Here is a 17,992-nt window from a genome sequence, read left to right as displayed (position 1 = left end):
TCAATTGACAGGCGCAATTCCTCCCTGTGCAAACAGGGGACCATGCAGAAGCTCCTCATTCTTCAGAACAATTTCTCCGGTGAGATTCCGGCGACCTACGCTAATTGCCGCACTTTAACCAGATTCAGGGTAAGCCAGAATTTGCTCACTGGCGTCGTTTTGTCCGGGATTTGGGGATTTCCGAACGTGGATATAATCGATCTCGCATCGAATCAATTGGAAGGTTCGATTACTTCCGATATAGCGAAGGCAGTGGCTCTCTTGGAATCATATGTCGGAAACAATCGGTTATCTGGACGATTACCGTTGGAGATTTCGCAAGCGAAATCTTTTGCTTCGGTCGACATGAGCAATAATGATTTCTCTAAGATATAAAATTAAGAAGAGGAAGGAGAAGGGAGGGAGGAGAGAGACCTCAGGAATCTAGATAGCCTCCAAGAGAAAGGGGAAAGGAAAATAACTTAATTTAAAAAAAAAATACACGTGATCTAAAAACAAATATAAACTTAATAAAAATTTACAATTTTCACCTCATATTGCCAGATCATTTTTCCATTAGGACTAATCATCAAATTAACTTAAATGACCATTTTGAATCATTTTTTAAACTTCAGAGACTAAAAATATCCATTTTGAAACCCAAGGATCAAATAGACACCTTGTTCAAACCTAAGGACCAAAAGTGTATTTTTCCCAAAAAAAATTATAATCCTTTCATGTTGTATGTGTTTAACTTTTTATTTTATTTTTATTTATATTCTTGTATATTTAATTTGAAATCTAAATAGAGATACATAAAAGAAAATTGATGAAATCACCATCTTTAAAAAAAATTATCTAAGTAAATTTAGAAAAACTGCCCTCTAAATCTAGTCTAAAAACTGGAATTATCAATTACAATTATAATATTCAAGATCAAGTTTGTAGAGCATATTTACGAATGATTTTTTATTTACAAATTAGTATGAATCTCCCTCGACAAAAATTATGGATCTGCCAGTGCCATCACGAATTCTTTTAGAGATTGTTTGTCCTCAATTTGTTACAATTGCCTTGTGGATTGTTGAAGGTAAAAATATGACCTACCACGTGGCAAGATCATCTTCGTTCGACCTCATCAGCTCATCTACGGCCAAGCTCTTAAGTTCATCTAGGAAAAGCTCTTAAGCAGCTCATATATGGAAGAGCTCCTAAGCTCATCTACGGAAGATATCCTAAGTCCATCTAGGAACTCTTAAGCTCATCTACAAAGAGCTTTGTAGAGGCCTTTCAAGTAACAACCGGTCATAATAACATATCTACGGTGGGTTGCACGATGTTACACTAAACTCAATTGTTACCCTTGAAGCTGATTATGCTACTCAACCTAAGCTACAACGAGTGTTTATAGTGATAAAAATAAAGACATTTTCTTGCCACTCTTTTTTCTTACCTCTCTTCTTTTTCTCTCACAATTTAAATCTTTTCCCACTCTATTTTTCTCACAAGGAACGAGGACTCTTTTATTTGCAATTTTTTTTTCTTTCTTTTTCGACTCTTTTTTCAACTTTTTTTTTCTCTTGCAAAGACTCTTTCTATATGCATTTTCTTTCTAATGCATTTTTTTCGCAAACATAATAGCATGTTCTTTCAATAATGGAAACTAGAATTTTCTTTTTAAAAGCAAAATATTGTTCCCCCAAACTTAAAGAGAGACAGTGTCCTCATTGGGAAAAGATTTTTGAAAACGTAATGCAAAAATCAAGGTAAAAGAGGACAAGGACTTCATGAAACGTTGAAAAAGTTTAAGTTTTAAAAGAAGAAAGCAAAGAAAACATTTTATTGAAAAGAGCTTGGTCACAAATCGCTCATGGTTTTCTTGGACAAAAAGAAAACAAAGTTTATTTAATCCTTAAGAATCATCATCGACATGAAAAATAAGAAAAGACACTTTAAAATGCTAAATGAGATTAAGGTTTGCAGCATCCTTTGTTTAAAAACTATACTTCACTAAGGCTAAGAATGAGAACATGATCGAAACAAGAAGAAACTAGATGATCATATTTCCCCATTTAAACTCAGAAACAACCAGAAAAGTTCACAATACTATCCTACCAAAACCTAAACATGCAACCAAATTCCAAAAAAAAAATATAACAAGTATTAGAAAAAGAATGAAACTTCCCTCGAATGAAGAATCAGCCTCATGGATCAAACGGCCACGCCCCAATGCTAATGACATCCTTTAACTGTTCATGCATCTTTCTAGTAACCTATATTACTGCTTCTAACTTTTGTCTTGTGGCCTCCAATTTTTGCTCAAACCGACGAACAATGTCTTTCAGGGCTCTAATCTCAGAATTCGGTGAGCCGCCTCGAACTGCCTCTCGAGCAAACGCATGTCCCAAAAGTCGCTTCAAGTTTCGCTCTTCTATCATCAGAAACTTTCTCTCAATTTGGCTTTACGGAATCCTGACACCTTGACAAAGATATAGTGAGGTGATTAAACCAGAGAAAAAGAGTTTTACCATTTTTTCGAGATGCATATTCATGGATTACTCCCCGTATTAGTCACTCAAAGTTTATTGGGAATCCCTTTCTCATAACATATACTAATAAAACTCGATCCCGAATAATGTGCTGGTCATGCTCAGTTGGCATGATCCTATTTTTCACGACATACAACCAAATTGGCAGCAGCAACAGAAATATCCTCAGATGCAAGCTTATGGGACCCCATTGTTGAAATATCCCACGTGGAAAATGACATCCTTACTGTATCCACTGCCTTTCTAAGATGCTCGTCAGATGGATCGAATTAAATCTGATTTTCAAGAGTGTTCTGGTAGTAAGGAAGCTCATACAAGTGGTTAATCTGCGCAGCATCAAAGCAAACCTCTTTCCTTCGCACCGTCACCACATCTAAGTGAGGGTGAACGGCTGAATAAAATTCCCTCACCACATTAACTGTTAGACAGCTCACTCGTTCTAGCAAACGTAACCATTCCTTTTCTTGAGCCACCTCTCGCCACATGTCTGAGATAACTAGAAGATCTAAATCTAGGCCTATCTCAACCAATAATTTCAGCGAGTTGTTCCACCCACGACGCTTCCTAAGATTGGATGGCAACCATTTAGTATCGAGCTCCTCACTAGCATCGGTATGGATACTAACTATCTCAGGAGTCGGTAGTGGTACAGAAGATGGCCCTCTAGTCGTAGCAGTATGAGCCTTAGCTGCTCGAGTCTTAGGTTCATATGGAGTTAGCCTGATCGTCTTCTACTTTTGCATCCTCTTCCTTGGCGTTGCTTTTGGCCGCCTTCTAGCCTCGAAAAGCTCCTTAATGGGATCCTATCTTCTGTATCGGTGTTGACTGATGGCACAAACCATGGATCCGATAGTGAAGAAGAAGCTATTGAATGATTTTCAGTTTGAGGTGTTGTCCTAGAAGTTCCTACCCCATCACTGGAGTATCCCCTTTGCATGGACTCCTTTCCTTTATTTTCAACAACAATCATATGGTCTTTCTTTTGGACTAAAGGTTTTAAAGGAAGATGTGGGTTACTTGAAGCACTATAAGGAGGAGCCATAAGGATGAACTTTTGGATGGGTAAAGGTGGTTGGGTGCTAGATGTAGTAGAGGGCATTAAAGGAGGTTCAATAGGTGTCAATGACATTCCAAAACTCCGACCTTGAGAAAACATAGGACCCGGTTGATACCCACTCATTGGCATCCCTCCTAAAAACATAAACTCCTAAAAACATAAACTGATATGAAGGGGCAGTAGTACTAACCATCGGTGGGGTAACTTAGGCATAATTAAACAAAATTTAGGCTAATCCGAGTGAATGTTGCGGTGGACAACATGGTTTTGAGGGGGAAAATTGATTTTGATGGTAAATAGGCTGAAGACCTATAAGAAAAGTTGGGTAATTGGAAGAATGCGAACTATATGCGGGCAAAGTAGAAGGAAACAAAGGATACATGCTAGAAAAATTTCTCCCGATGTGTTGCTGAAAACTGGCCGGAAGAGGATCAAAACACCGTTGGAATGCTCCCAAAGTTGGTGGGTTTTGAGCCCGAACCAATGACCCATCATATTGGTTGTGTATCGAGGCTTGTGGTACTGTCTGGTTAGCGATAAACAGCCAGAAACCTCCAATCACTGCTGCTGGTCGAAAGATGTGGGTATTGGGAGTATAAACATTCAAATTTGGAAGCTTAAGGGATGAGAACTTATGGGTATTATGGTAGATGAAGAGGGTAACGTAGTGCTTTGAGAAGAAGAAGTTATTATATGATTTCTAGTATAATCGAAAAACATTAAGCACAAGTAAATAAAAGGTAGAAAAACTCTTGTAAGTATCAAAAGGGTCTTAGTAACATGGAATAATAAGACCTAGTCTTTCTTTTGTTGTCATGCATTTCATTACATTAAGTAAAAAGTATAAATATAAAAATAGAGAATCAAGATAGATCACTATCTATCACATACCCCTATATTCCTTTCTCATTTTATCTAATCTTTACTATCTCCCGATTATGAAACAATCGGGAGATGACATGGCCTATTACATGCGTAACTAGAGCTTATCGAAAAAAAATTATTTATTTTTTTACTTAAAATCACTTTTTTTAAGATTAAAAAAAAGCCAATTATCCATTCAATATGATATTGATTAAATGCTCTAGCACTCAGATACTAGAAGCCATGGATGATGAAGAAAACTCAAATGAAAAAGATGGAGAATTTTTTCCTTCTATTACCGTTGTAAAACGCAAAGAGGGAGGGAAATTGGGGCTAATTTTTTTCGTGAAGAAGGGGAAGAAAGAGATGAAGTGTCCTTTGCTCTCTTTTTTTTTAAATAGGGTTTAATGTTAATTAAATAAAAAACCCAATTGGAAAAGGAAACCCACAAAGATTCAAAAACTCAAAAGCCCACTTTTTTATCTTAAAGCCTTCTAAATGAAAAACATGTGTGTTTATTAATTTTTTTATTTTTTTAAAACTCCCAATTCGTCTTTGTAACTGGTCTGCGGCTTCTTTATCTTTAGCAGGGCACTCGACATTAGTTAAATCGGTCCTTCAGGCTTTGCCAACACATGCTATGCATATTTTTAAGTTTCCAGTAGCAGTTTGTAACAAACTTGACCAGATTTGTAGGAACTTCTTATGGGGGCATACCGCTTAAAAATCTAGAATACACCTTCTTAATTGAAATTTGGTCACAAAGCCAAAGTTTGAGGGGGGACTTGGGTTACACCGATTTAAAGAATTTAACATAGCTCTGATTGGCAAAATTGGCTGGGGGTTAATCAGCCGACCGAACGATCTTTGGGCTCAACTGCTCATAAATAAGTATAAAGGAAGGTGGAAGGATGGGTGGAGCTTGGTTGTAAAGCAAGGAGACTCTTGGCTTTGGAATTCTTTAGCTGGAGCATGGAATGAAATTAATCGTTGGATGGGTTGGGGAATTGGGAATGGTTGTACAGCAAAATTTTGGCTAGATAGATGGGTCAATGGGGAAAGCATTATAGAAGCTATGGATGGGAGTGATATTCCTGATTTTGAAAGAAATATACCTATTAAGGATTTATATTTTAGAAACGGGAGGCTGGAATTGAGAAATCTTTGCAAATAGAGTTAATCAATCAGTATCGTTAGCTATTGCAAGTATAAATTCGCCAGATGAGACAATCAATCTACCTGATTACCCAGTTTGGATTGGTTCTAGGAATGGGGACTATTCGGTGTCAGTAACATATAAAAATCTGCTATCTTTGAAATCTTCAGTTTCAGAAAACAAAATATGGAAAACTATCTGGAATTGGGAAGGGTCATATAGAATATGTTTTTTCCTTTGGCTTGTAGGGTATGAAAGACTCCTCATTAACCATGAAAGGTTTAGAAGGCATATTAGCATATCAGATAATTGCTCGTTTTGCCACAATTGTCGGAAACATTAATTCATGTGTTGAGAGATTGTGTTATTGCCCAGAAAGTGTGGGCAGAATTAGTTCCCGTTAATGTCTCTAATAAATTTTTTAATTGTGACCTGCAGCAGTGGCTTTTGATCAACCTGACGGAGGCACCGATTGAAGATTGGCCAAAACTTTTTGCGGTCGGGTGTTGGTTACTTTGGTCTTGGAGGAACAAAGCTATTTTTGATCCGACGTCAAAATGGCCAGAGAACCCAGCCACAATAGTTCAGAGGACATCGGAAAGATCTGGCCAAGCTTGGAGTTTAGCCATGCCACTTTTGAGAAAGCAAAAGCGTCGGTGGGTGGATATTCATTGGAAGCCTCCACCAAGAAATTACTGGAAATTGAACACTGATGGCTCAGATCATGGAAATCCAGGATGGGTAGGAGCAGGTGGGGTAATCCGGAAGTCTGATGGAACGGTGAAAGGTTTTCAACAAAACCTTGGTTTTGCTACAGCAATTACAGCAGAATTGTGGGGAATACAATCTGGGCTTGAGCTTGCCTGAAAGTTGGGTTGTAGAAAACTTCATGTGGAATCAGACTTAGAAATTGCGTGCAATTTGATACGCAAACACACTCAGCCCACGACATTATTAAAGCCTTTCCTTTTGAAAATTTTCCAGCTGATAGATAGGGATTGGGAAGTATCGATACATCATGTTTTTAGAGAAGCTAATTACTGTGCGGATTGGCTAGCTAATAGAGCCTGTAATCTACCCATAGGATATCACGTGTGTGATGAGCCTCCAAGAGGCATTCTACATCTGCTGATGGCAGATTCATCTGGGGTCGCCATGCCCCGTCTTATAAACTTTGTGTAGCATTATTGTGTTGGGTTTTTTTTGCCCTGCCTTATGTTTGTAAAAAAATTCCCAATTCGATTAAAAACAAAAAATTCTCACCGTTCCTTATTTTAAGTCAAAACTTTATTTTAAGTCAAAACTAACTCCCCAAAATTAAAAGCAAAAATTTTCGAATTTTTGGATCAGGACGAGGCGCCTCACGCCTCTAAAAAAAATTCAAATTTTCAAAAATTTCACCCAAGCAAATTGTTAACTCCTTAAATTCAGGTCAAATAACCTAATTACAATTGAAAACAATTCAAATTTTGAAAATTTAAACAAAAGAAATCTAATTCTAACTAATTTACACAAAAATCCTTCGAAAGATATTTTCAATTAAAGGGAAATTTTGTTTTTTTTCAAACTCTTAACTTTCTGAAAGCTGGATAGAGGCATTACCTCTATCTATTTCTTCTCCAAAATATTTTTTAACACGTTGGCCATTAACTTTAAAAATGTTACCTTTAAAATCTTCAAGTTCAATGGCACCGTGACATAAAATTTTTGAAATTTTAAATGATTCAGACCACCTGGACTTTAGTTTTCCTAGAAATAATCTCAAACGAGAGTTTAAAAGTAAAACTAAGTCTCCTACTTGAAAAGATTTAGACCTAAGCCTTCTATCATGCCACTGCTTAGTTTTTCTTTAAAAATTTTTGCATTTTCATAAGAAAAGTTCATATGCTCCTCAAGTTCCATAAGTTGGAGCTTCCTTGATTCTCCTGCAGAGAAAAGATCAAAGTTTAGTCTTTTTGTTGCCCAAAAAACTTTATATTCTAATTCTAACAGTAAATGACAAGCTTTACCAAAAATTAACCTATATGGAGACATGCCGAGAGAAGTCTTATATGCTGTCCTATATGCTCATAGAGAATCGTCCAGTTTTAAAGACCAATCTTTCCTATTTAAATTGACAGTTTTTTCTAAAATTTACTTGATCTCTCTATTAGACACCTCAGCTAACCCATTGGATTGAGGATGATAAGCTGTGGCTATCCTGTGACTATCCTGTGACAGATATTATATTTAGACAACAAACTTTCTACTGCTCTATTCAAAAAATGAGTCCCCATCATCACTTATCAAACATTGAGGGGTTCCATAACGAGTAAAGATATACTTTTGTAAAAATCGAACAACTACCCTAGCATCATTCGTGGGGGTAGCAACAACTTCTATCCATTAAGACACATAATCAACCGCTAATAAAATATAATTCTTACCATATGAAGGAGGGAATGGACCCATGAAATCAATACTCCATGCATAAAAAAATTTCAACTTCCAAAATGGTGTTCAGAGGTATCTCGTTAAGTTTAGAAATATTACCTGTCCTCTGACACTTATCACAAACCTGACGAAGCCATGTGCATCACGGAATAGAGTGGGCCAGAAGAACCTGTCCAGCGAAATGCCCTTCATATGGAGACATATGACAAGCCTCCAAAATTGCTTTTTGCTCTTTCTCCGCTACACACTTGCGAAGGATTCCATCAGGACCAAATTTGTACAAAAAAGGCTCATCCCGCCTATAATATCTCACATCATGAAGAAACTTTTTTTACCTGCTGCCTACTGAACTCAGGAGGAATAATACAACTTACCAGATAATTTGCAATGTTAGCATACCAAGGGACATTTTCAATGCGAAGTAATTAGTCATCAATGAATTGTTCTTGAATCTCTACTTGGCCTTCTTGAAGTGGGGACTCGAGCCTAGATATAAGATTTGAAATCACATCTATCTTAGCACGATTTACCTCAATCCAATTTTTCGAAATCTTATGGCCTAGAACTATCACTTCTCGTACCATAAAATGACACTTCTCCTAATTTAAAACAAGATTTGTGTCCTTGCATCTTTGTAAAACATTTTCTAAATTCAATAAGCAATCATCAAAATAATTTCCAAAAACCGAAAAGTCATACATAAAAACCTCAAGAATATTTTCGACCATATCCGAAAAAATGGCCATCATACACCTTTGAAATGTCGTCAGTGCATTGCATAGACCGAAAGGCATACGCTTAAAGGCAAATGTCTCATACGAACAAGTGAACGTTGTCTTCTCCTGATTCTCTGGAACGATGGTAATCTGGTTATATCCCGAATATCCGTCTAGGATGTAGTAAAACTCTTTACCTGCAAGACGATCCAACATTTGGTCAACAAACGGGAATGGAAAATGATCTTTTTTTGTTACATTGTTTTAGTTTGCGATAGTCGATGCAAACTCTCCACCCGCTCACAGTCTGGGTTGATATAAGTTCATTCTCCTCATTTACTACCACCGTCATCCCGCCCTTCTTTGGTACGCATTGTACTGGGCTCACCCGGCTACTATCTGATATAGGGTAGATGACTCAAGTGTCTAACCATTTCAAGATCTCTTTTCGAACGACTTCTTTCATTTTTGGATTCAAACGTCTCTGGTTTTCAATTGAATTTCTGACACCTTCTTCCAATAGGATCTTATGCATGCAGAATGCAGGGCTTATCCCTCGAATGTCAGCAATGGTCCAACCAATGACCTTCTTGTATTTCGCCAAAATTTGCAACAATGAAAGCTCATTTTCAGTAGTTAAACTGGAAGAAATAATAACAGGCAAAGTTTCATTAGTTCCAAGATAAGCATATTTCAAGTGAGAAGGTAAAGGCTTTTGTTCCAAAGTGGGTGGTTCCAAAATGGATGGTTGCAAACTTTTGCACACTTCTGCCTTTATATCCTCTTTCTCCTCTGGTGGATGCATCTCTTCAATTATTTTTGGGCATTCATCTTCTGTAGCTTCTAGTTCTTCCTCAATTTCTGCGACTAAAATATCATCAAACTCATCAAACGAAGCAGGGTTCGAAGTACTAATGGCTGAACATTCTTCTAAATCTCCTGGAAGTTTCATTGCATCCTACACATTAAACTTCACCTCCTCATTATTAACCTTCATTGTTATTTCTCCTTTTCGAACATTAAACATCATATCTCCAGTAGCTAGGAAGGGTCTACCTAAGATGATAGGTACATCCAAATCGGCCTCACAGTCTAAGATGATGAAGTCTGTAGGAAAGATAAATTTATCTACCTGAACTAGAACATCTTCTATTTTTCCTTCAGGCTTCTTAATGGATCTATCCGCTAATTGGAGAGTAATTGTAGTGGGTCCAGCCTCTCGTATGCCTAACTCTTTGAAAACAAATAGGGCATTAGGTTAATGCTAGCACCTAGGTCGCATAGAGCTCTCCCTAAATTCTTTCCTCCAATTGAACAAGGGATGGTGAAACTGTCGGGATCTTTACATTTTATGGGCAAAGGGCTACCTACAGCTTCACTACTACACTTGGTCATAGCAAACATCTCATGTTCACATAACTTCTTTTTCCTAGATACAATATCCTTTAGAAACTTAGCATAATTTGGCATTTGTTCTAAGGCATCGACTAAAGGAATGTTTATGTGAAGTAAGGGTGTCCAAAAACTTTATAAACTAGGTTTTTTGGTTTTTCTTGGCTAATCTTTGAGGAAAATGAGTAATCGGGGCAAAAGATGAATTCTTTTGTGGAGAGGCACCAGGCGCTTCCTCCTCACTAGGGGTATTCTGAATTGATGTGGAAGGTTTCTCTACCTCAACCAGAATATTTGGTCCTTCATAAAATAATCCACTTTTCAAAGTGGCCTTGCATTGCTCTTTTCCGTCTCTTTTTGGAACTTCAGTATATCTAGGAAAAGAGCCTTGCGGTCTCGCCTTAAAATCATTAGCAAGTTGTCCTATCTTTAGGTTTCTCATCACTGTATCATTTCTAGCCATGTACTCCTTCATCGTATTCTCGAGGCTAGAATTATTATTCTGGGCTGGCTGTGGTGGAACTTGTTGATTCTGAGTAAATTGCTGCGGTGGTGGTTGATTATTCGGGTAAATAGGTGGAACATAGGGCTGCTTGTACTGCTGGTTCTGCCCTTGAGTCGCTCCACTAGAACTTCCTTGACCTCCCTATGAAAAGTTGGGATGATGTCTCCACCTCGGATTGTACGTGTTGGAATAAGGGTTAAAGTTCCAGTTGTTCCCGTGACCTGCATAATAAACAGTAGCTGGATTATGCAGACAATTCTCATAAATATGATTATCATTACAATAAGAACAAACAATTTCATTAATTTGGCAAACAGGAGAAGGGACAATATATTCAGGTTGCATAGGTTGCGCCAGTGTGGCCGATGTATTCTTCCTATTCAAGGCCGTCTCCTTGAGCATTTGGTTCATTGTCACCATCTCTTTCTACATCGAAGTTGTGATGTCCAATGGCAACACTCCTGCTGTGTCTTGCTTCTTAGGTGCAGGTTTTGACCTTTGAGAACACCATAACTCATTTTGGGATGCTAGGTCTCCAAAATATCAATTACTTCGTTGAAGATCTTCTTCGTGAAGGCTCCATTTGCAGCATTGTTAAGCATCATCTTAGTGGGATGGTCCAAACCTCGGAAGAAGTGCTCGATCTGGATACATGCTGGTAATCCATGGTTTGGACACTTTCGCAGTAACTCCTTAAATCTCTCCCATGCCTCATGCATTGGTTCACAGTCATATTGTCTAAAAGTGACAATTTCTTCTCTTATGTCGACATGGCGAGTGAGAGGAAAATACTTTGTAAGAAACTTCTACAATAGCAAATCCCAGGTGGTGATTGAACCTGGTGGAAAAGAATTAAGGCACGTTCTCACCTGGTCCCTGAGAGAAAATGAGAAAAAAGTTGATCTCAAAGCATCATCAGTGATATCAGGCAATCTAAAAGCATTTGCAATTTGAAGAAATGTCTTGAGATGGTCATGAGGATCTTCATGTTCGCGCCCTCCAAATTGTCATAATGTCTGAAGCATTTGAACACATGAGCGGCTTGAGCTCGAAGTTGGTAGCTTCTGGAATAGGGTTTAAAATGACCGAATCCAAGTTCTAGAATGTTGTAGCTGCATACTCTTGCATGACTACGTCTCTATTATCCGTCATTTGGATATGGTTAAAAGCTCTATGATTTTGTTGTCCTCTTCCTTGCCCTGCCATATTGTCGTTTACGTTATAGACTGGTGGATATGCAGGATTTCGTGGTGGATTTCCATAATTGTGATAGTACTCTTGTTCTCACTTTCGAGATCTTTCTCTTTCTCTTTTTCTTTTTCTAAAAGTTTTCTAAGTCTCTGTTCTTTTCTCAACCTATGCAAGTTTTTTCAATTTCAGGATTGAAGGGCAACGGAAAAGAATCTGTGCTCATGCACTAAATAATAACCTTCGAGGTTGGATATAAATCAAAATGTTTGAGAACAGAAATGACAATCACAAAAACCGATCAAAAAAATTAATGAAAGACTAAAACAAATTGTTCCTGGCAATGACGCCAAAAACTTGTTTGAGATTTTGAAATGAAAATAAATGATAGAGCGCAAGTGTACACCTTCACTCCACCCACTAAGGTATGCAATTTCTGTCTGAAGTTGACCTACCCAACTCGAACTCAGACTAACTTGAGCTGCATCAGCTCGACCGAAGAGGTCTTCCCTCTCGAGCTCGCTACACTTTCGCTAAGAGACCTTCCTACCCAACTCGCTCCGCAATAGCTCACTAGGACCCAACACACACGACACTTGGATAGATTTTTGCATCAACATGGATGAAAATTTTCACGTTTAGATTTTCATAATATTTTTTTAATTTCGGCAATTCATATGTATTATGTTTATTAAATAATAAAGATAATAAATATGTTTCAAAATAGCATTATTTTGAGTCCTACTCATTGAATTCACCTCAGAGTAGAAATTCAAGCAATGTTGGAAGGTTTCCTCTTGCTATGCATCTAAATTCCACCAAGCTGATCCTCGAATTTGATTATTGGAGAGTCTCAAATTCTCAGCAAGGTGAGAGATTTGAAGAGTGCAAATCTGGAGTGTTTTCCCATCAACGTTGAGACGGATTCTTTGGAAATTGCGGGCCTGTTCATCAATCGAATAATAATAATAATAATAACAAACCTTTTCATTAACAAAATTTAAGATTTATGTTTAGAAAAGGATTTGAAAGATTTTTTTTAAAATCATAGTTGAGAATTTTTAATGCACTAGATATAAAATAGAGAATTTCAAAAGTTTAAGGACTAAGACTACCTACAAAAAGTAAATTGAAAATTACGTACAAAATTAGAACCATTTAATTTATTTAACTTAAATCAAAATAACAAAATTTAAAATCAAATCACTCCCCTAAGAAATCAACTAATTAAAGTATAAAGTAACATTGTATAATATCAGAAGTCCCAACAGAAATCCAAAATCAAATCCTACCATATTTAAACCAAAATATGAATGGTCAGGGCAAAAAAAAAAAGAACCAATTTAAACCAAAATATGAAATGGTATATAATTGTAAGTATTAGAGAATAAAAATATTTTCCACGAAACTGATAATTTCCAAACCATTTAAACGAGAAGGGTTCATGGGCCGAATGAAAGGAATATAATCCAGCCCAATTGGTCAGTTTTGGGCTTTCATCTGGTCCGTTCTCCTGTCCGGCCCTAAAAAAAGACTCCTAAGCTTTTTGATTTGGTAACCAGTCAACGATCGACACGTGTGTACCAAAATTAATCTCTGGAAGCATCTATTTCAAGAACGTCGTTCCTCCTCCTCTCTTTTTCCCTTCCCTGTCGGTGAAATTCGTACTCGGAATTTTTTCCTTCAGACGATCGCGTTTTGTTTAATTTCTTCAAAATTTCAGTCTGTTGGATTCATTTCGTAGAATTATTGTGAACTTTCTCCGTTCCTTGTTCGCTGAAGGTACCGCTTCTCTTTCTCTACACGATCATCTAGGGTTTGACATGCTGTAATGGAGGATCTTTAATGTTGTTCATCTTGTTTCCCGTCGTGGGTTCCTTTTGTTTTTGATGTGGTATTTCGGTTTGTTTCTGTGTAATGGCAATGGTGGATTTTGTATTGTGGTTTTTATGAAATATCTGTAGTTGAATCGTTTTCGTTGATGATATTCTCTATGGTTGAATTTTGTGTTTCTTTCCTGGTTATATACGAATTGTGAGAAACCTGAAGTTACTTGATTATTGAGCGGATCATGGTGAATTTTTATTGCCGTGCCTTGTTGTATTTCCAGGGTGTATTTTTTGTGAACTGTAACGATGCATAGAAGAAGCAGAGGTGGCAGGGATGAATTTTTTGATTTTGGCGATCCCTTTGCTGGTTTTGGAGGCTTTCCGGGTCAAAGAAGCTTAATGTCTAGTGTCTTTGGTGGACGGGATCCATTTGATGATCCTTTCTTCAGAAATCCGTTTGGAAGCATGTTCGAGTCAAGCTTCTTTGCGTCTCCTGGCATTCCTTTTGCAAACATGCATGCATCTGGATTCCTTGATCATCAGGCCCCTGAGCCTAAAAAGACCAAGGGGCCCAGTTATTGAGGAAATAAATTCTGATGATGAGAAAGAAGGCGAGAAAGAGACTAAAAATAGAAGGAATTCATCCAAAGAGCCTCTCGTTGAGGATCCTGATGATGGAGGTGAGGGTGGGACTTGTCTGGATTGTTGTTTTTATACTTTTTCTTGGTCCTTGTGTTCATGCATCGGCTATGCAATCTGTATTTGGTACTAAATTGTTTCATTTATTGTTATTACAGAGAAGGGGAACAGACATTTGCAGCTCTTGGATCATCACAGTGGAGCAAATCGTAGGCATGTCCAGCCCCAAGCTAATAGCTTCACATTTCAAAGCTCCTCTGTAACTTATGGTGGTTCTAATGGAACATATTATACTTCATCAAAGATGAGGAGGGCAGGGAGCGATGGCGTAAGTGAGCTTAATTGCCAGTAAGGAGTTGATTCACTTCTGAAAATTTCTTTTCTCATTTGTCTATTCCTTGTAAATAGATGATATTTGAAGAAAGCAAGGAAGCGGATACTGCAACCAGACAAGCTAGCCACAGAGTTTCAAGAGGGATTCATAATAAGGTATCAACGAATAAGGTTTTTCAACCCTTGAAATTTACGTCTTTCTCCATTTGTTTTTTAAATTGCTTTTTTATTCTTTGTTTAGTCGAATGTGTAAGAGTATATTTCTTTTATTTTAGGGTCATTCAGTTACAAGGAAACTAAATCCTGATGGTAAGGTGGATAGCATGCAAACTCTGCACAATCTTAATGAAGGTATGTAACTATTAATACTGAATTTTATTTTTTATTTTTATTCTTTTGTTTGCATTAACTCGATGCTTACAACGGTGGTCATTTGTAAATGTACAGATGAACTACGTAGTTTTGAAGATACTTGGGCAAGGAATTCAAGAAGTTTTCCTAGCTGGGCTGAGAGTTCAAACAGCTTTAATAATATTGGTAATTATTTATTATTTCACCATATAATATATATTTGCCTTTTGATCTGATTCTTTCATCTGCCTCTCCTTAGTTCATGATAGTGATGTTTTTGTGGGTTATATATGGTAGAACTTAGAGAGCTTTATCGTTTATTATGTATATCAAATATCTTATTTAAATGCTACATTATCAAGATTACCACGTTTACTTTGAGTGGTTTTCCACCGGTTAGTGGTTTATTAGGTTGTAACCTACTACTTTTCACTAGCAAAAAGTATGTTTCTTGTTTCAAAATGAATTATTTCTAGTTTGCATAGAACATACTACTGAGGCTCCAACACAGAGATCTCTAGGTAACATTGTAGCCGTTGATCCTCCTGTGAGAGTTAAGCCAAGAAAAAAGGCTTTCAAGATTTGACAGATAAAGGACTCGAAGGTTTGAGAGAGAGACCAAATGCCCCTATTCGAATGGATAGGTTTTAGCAAACTATTTGAATGTAAGACAAGAGAATAAAACTTAAGAAGCTTGTAATTGAAAACTTTTCTAGAATTGAGATTATGGGAACCAAGTCTCCCTAAACCTGAGTCTTTTTTGCAAAGGAAAGGTAATTGAGAATAGGAAGGAGGTTTATAAATAGCCCCATTGGCCAATCCAATTATTTGCTCTCAAGAGCAAATAAAACTTCCTTCCTCCATTGATTGAATAATAAAGTTAAAGAGAGTGGCACACAAAATTGGGGCAAACATAGGATTTCTTTAGGTGCCGTTGCCAACAAATGGCTTCCCAGCATTTTGTGGGGAGATAATTCTTACTGACCACAAGATTATGCAAACTAAATATCAGTTCGATGGGGGGAAGACCATGCTCAATTTGGAAGGAGAGCGTTATTCCTTTCGTTAAAGTTTTCTATACTAAGTTCCTCTTCATCACATCTCATGTGTTTGTTTGGACACAAGCTCCTAACTAACGAAATGAGAGTCCCCACTCTTCTGCTAACCAAAATCTTCCTCTAATTCATTAATTCTAAAGTTGTGCAGGAACAACTAGCTGACCATTACGACTGCCTTGGAAGTTGGAACCTATAAATAATTAGGAGAATAAGCGAAAATATAAGAACAGAAATCACTTAAAAATAGTAAACAAGAAAAGTGATCTGCAAAACTATTTCTATTGAATGCCGTATAGTGACTATGTTGTTCTATAGGGACTCTTAAGAATGAACAAACCACCATTCAACCCAAAAGTTTAAGCTGATGGGTTGGGTAAATTTAATTCATTTATATGGATTCTAACACTCCCCCTCACTTGTGGGCTTGGAAAACAACATCAAGACCCAACAAGTGGAAATTATAATAAATGGGGAGGAAACGACAACGCAGGGGTTCGAATACAGGACCTCCCCGCTATGATACCATCTTAAGAATGAACAAACCACCACTCAACCCAAAAGCTTAAGCTGATGGGTTGGGTAAATTTAATTCATTATATGGATTCTAACAGGGACGACTATGAAGGATGCTAATTTCATTTCCCCCGCTTGTTAACAGCCGGTGGCATTGGCCAAATTGGGCAAACTGGCAGAGGTGGGCTGGCACTTCCGTCCACTCAGCATCCTCAAGTTGCTGGAAGGATGACCGTGGAAGGCTGCAGTAACCCGAGTTCCTCCTCCTCACGTGCACAACAAGTAAACAGGAGTAGGAAGGATGCAAGGTACAGGAGTGCCTAAACTCACGCGAAATGGAAGTATACGTCGGATTTGGGAGGAACCCTGCCGTTTGTTGCATCTTTTGTGTATCCATCTATTTCACATGGATGGCCTTTTATCATTGTGGAATTCATAATTACTTGCTGACTTGCATATACCATGGAACTGAATGAATAGGTTCAATTGATAGAGTATTTCATATCTTGCCATGATCTCCAGGTCTCAGAGTTGCGATTTGACGAAACTGAGGAGAGGAGAGTGATTTTGCTAGAAAAATACCATTTTTAGGAATTGAATAAAGAGTCTTTTATATTTAGGGTTAATTTTTCGCTATCAGCAAATTCAAAACCCTATATTGCATGGTATGCTTAAAGTTTATGGAGGGATTTTGGTGAGAGTTCAGGTAAAGTTGAAATTTGGTGTTAAGGTTTTACTGAACATCATTTAAAATACTTTTTTTTCCCACGGTTGATTTTATTTGATTTCCCTTTATTTTTTTAACTTAATTCAAATATTAGTAAGTTACAGAAAGTTTATCATATAAGTAAAAAGTTGAACATCTACTAGTCACAGAGTTGGGAGGCATAGGTAAATTGGAACTTCTCATAAACTTGAGCCTTTTTTTTTTTTCCATAACCTTGAGCTTGAATCATATTGTATTGTTAAACTATATTAAAGAAATATGGAACTTTTGACAAATATATTAATTCAAGTTATTAACTCAATATATAATATTGTGAAATAAAAATTATAACGTATTAATAAACTAATTAATAGTATTTTAATGTACTAACAAAGTTATAGTATTTTAAATTGTACTAAATACTAAAAATGCTTTCCCTGCATTCTCATTCACTATATCGAACAAGGTTGGAGGGTTTAGAACATAGAAGTTTGGGTGGCCAAATCACTAATAGATCTCTCAAAGACATCCTCATTCGGTCCCAAGAAAATTGTTTCGGTGGATCCAGTTGATTAGGTCGTTATGTCCGTGTGGGTAAGGGCTCACCTGTTGATTGTGTTGTTGCATGCTTTTTGGTAGAGCCGCGTAACTTTCAATATGCGTTGCTTTTCATATATAGATATCTAAATAGTAAATATAGTGGATGGTGAAGGTACACTTTAAT

General features: G+C 37.1%; 2 non-coding genes across 2 annotated transcripts; both read left to right on the top strand.

Annotated features, from left to right (window-relative positions):
- The first annotated feature begins 11,311 nt into the window (after positions 1–11,311).
- On the top strand, positions 11,312–11,418 carry LOC148208755 (small nucleolar RNA R71). Its single transcript, XR_015788591.1, has one exon. It is a non-coding gene; the product is annotated as a small nucleolar RNA R71 (small nucleolar RNA).
- A 2,044-nt stretch (positions 11,419–13,462) lies between these two features.
- LOC111020423 (uncharacterized) lies at positions 13,463–17,066 on the top strand. Its single transcript, XR_015788501.1, has 7 exons — positions 13,463–13,621; positions 13,950–14,348; positions 14,466–14,635; positions 14,716–14,796; positions 14,916–14,991; positions 15,088–15,177; positions 16,708–17,066. It is a non-coding gene; the product is annotated as an uncharacterized LOC111020423 (transcript).
- Positions 17,067–17,992: the final 926 nt, after the last annotated feature.

This window comes from Momordica charantia, assembly GCF_013281855.1.
Source record: "Momordica charantia cultivar OHB3-1 chromosome 10 unlocalized genomic scaffold, Mcharantia_2.0 BLBB01000010.1, whole genome shotgun sequence".
Taxonomy (NCBI): Eukaryota; Viridiplantae; Streptophyta; class Magnoliopsida; order Cucurbitales; family Cucurbitaceae; genus Momordica; species Momordica charantia.
The sequence above is the reverse complement of the archived record's forward strand: the minus strand, read 5'-3'. Positions and strand labels throughout refer to the sequence as shown.